This window comes from Kryptolebias marmoratus, linkage group LG20, assembly GCF_001649575.2.
Source record: "Kryptolebias marmoratus isolate JLee-2015 linkage group LG20, ASM164957v2, whole genome shotgun sequence".
NCBI lineage: Eukaryota > Metazoa > Chordata > Actinopteri > Cyprinodontiformes > Rivulidae > Kryptolebias > Kryptolebias marmoratus.
In genome coordinates, this window is record NC_051449.1 from 18,502,020 (window position 1) to 18,504,826 (window position 2,807).

The following is a 2,807-nucleotide window of genomic DNA, read 5'->3' on the forward strand; positions in this document are numbered from 1 at the left end:
ATTCTAATTTTCTGATATGATGAATTTGAGATTTTCATTTGTTGTCATTTGTAATCATCAAAATTAAACGAAATAAACATTTGAAATATATGAGTTTGTATGTAATGTGTGAATATAATATACAAGTTTCACTTTTTAAATGGAATTACTGAAATCAATCTACTTTTTCATGATATTCTAATTTTATGACCAGCACCTGTACAACATGTGGACAGAAAGTATTCAACCCTGCTGACTTTGTTACAGCCTGGAACTCAAAAAAGGTGAAACTTTTTATCTTAATTGATGCAGCATAAGTACCATTTTGAAGATGCAAAAATATCTGAAATGAGGAAAAAAATACATCTTGAGCATTAATTAACCGCACAAAGTCAATACTTTGTAGAACTTCCTTTTGCAGCAAGTTTGTTGAAGTTTGTCTCCACGAGCTTCATATTTAGGAGCCACAGGTAGTTTTTGAATTTTGTGTACTTTTTCAGTAATTAATCCAATATGTACTTTTACTCAAGTGTGTTTTATTTCAAGCATTGTTCTTAGCTGCATTTAAAATCCCATCATAACCGAGGACAAAATGTGAACGGCATTTTTATGAGTCATTCAATCTGAATGTTAAAGTGATAGTCCAGTTATTTTAAAAAAGCTGTAAGATCAGTTTAATTCATAGTTGTGATATTATTTTGCACAATGCACACATTTTTTTTAATGTAGTCAAACTGCAGCTTCTTGAGATGCAAAGTGTGAGTGGATTCAAGTTTTCAGGCAAATTTCTCATGTTTGCTGAAAATTATGACTTAATTTTAAAAAACAAAATCTGCTCAAACAGAATGATTATAATTAGAATCCATGAGTTATATTTTGTAGATTAAATTATACGATGAAAATAACACTAACCCTGAACCTGAATAAATGTGTTGTGGTTAAATTTGAAAATGAAAACATCAAGGTTTTTGAATCTTTTCTCAAATTTCAGTCATTTATATGTCTTAAAGATGAGTGAGACGGTGTGTTTTAAAAGATTTTTGTTTTACTTTTGACTTTAATATGTAGCCTTTACTAAACACTGAAATGGTGTCAAAGTTTGGTTAAAATTAAACTTGCTTTATTTCAATAAAATCAAGGCAGAGACGGTTTATTTTTTGTGTTGGTGTAATTTTTGACAGGTCCTGGAAAAGGTTAGCTCAGGTGTCAAAGTAATGTTTTATTAAACTTTTAGCCAGTATAATTCTCTTTCCCTATAATTATAACTTAGTCTTCTTCTTGCTGTAGAGCAGTCATCTCTGTAATCTTCAGCTGGGACAAAAAGCAGCTGCTTGTCCTAACAGAAAAAATAAAACCTGACTGTAAAACTGACAGCGCTGGTGGCCGTATTGTTGATTTGTAAGGCTCTCAACCATCGACTTCATGTAAAACCCTAACCCATACAGGAGCTGCTTCTGACAACTCATAAAAACACTATCCATTAAAAGAAACATCACAGCTCTGAAACATTGACATTTGACTCAATTAGAGCCTTTTATGCAATAATATTTGATAGTAAAAGATTTGTTTTGGTGCTACTCTTGTATGTGGTTAAATGTGCTTTATCATTAAACTGAGTGTTTTTTTTTATTATTATCCATGACTGGGACTCAAGTTATTTAAGTTTATTTATATAAAACCAGTAATCAATAAAAGTAATCTCAGGATTCTATACAAAAAAACAAGTTAAACCTAAATCCAGTTTATACCATTTTATTTAAAATGTTTAAAGTTTTTATCAAAGGAAACCAGCAGATTGAATCAAATCTTCAATTTGCAACTTCTTGCCTTTTGAGTTTGATTCGGTTCCCATCCTGAGCGTGCTCGAGGCAACAGTGGAGAGGAAAAACTCCCTTTGAACAGGAAGAAACCTCTAGCAGAACCGGGCTCAGGACGGACGGCCGTCTGCCTCGACCGGCTGGATTAGAGAGGACAGGAAAGAGACACAGACAAATACAGAAGTCCCAGGCCCAGGAGACATTTCTATGACACAGAAAAACAGGGAAAAGTGTAAATATGTACACAAAAGGTTTAAAAGAAAGGTGAAAACAGAGTGAAGAAAGGTAGTCAAAGTTTCCTTGAAGTTGTTCTGACTGACCTGAGAAATGACTGACTGAAGTGGTTCAGGACGAGGACATTCCTCAGAGTCCTCTGTCAAACATGTCTTCAACAATTTGAAACTACAAGACAAAATATGAACATTATATGATCAACCAAAAATGATTACAAAATTTGGGAATCACTTAAGTAAATATAGATAAAAAGAGATCAAAAGATTATTATTTACTATTTTTAAAAGATTGTTATTAAATGAATTGCAAAAAAAAATCTGAAGTTAAAAGCAACATTTACAAACATAAATGTCTATAAAGTTTTTTTTATTTTTGTTATAATGTAAATGTAAAATTTAAAGTATTAAATTAATAGATACAGTGTAAGGGTGGGACGTTTTATATTATGTGGGTGATGTCAAACCTGGGAAGGACGCTGCCAAAGGACAGTTTATTCACTCTTACCTAAAACTCAAAATGACTCAAAAACAGTGTGTTAATGTCTCACATGAGACAGACATGAGACAGTAACATGTGAGACATTAACACGTAAGACAGTAACATATGAATCAGAAATATGAAACACAAATGAGAAAATAACATGAGACAGAAAAATGTGACACAGTAACATATGGGACAGTAACATGTGAGACATAAACACGTGAGACATACATGAGACAGTAACATATGGGACAGTAACACGTGAGACAGAGACATGAGACAGTAACATGTGAGACA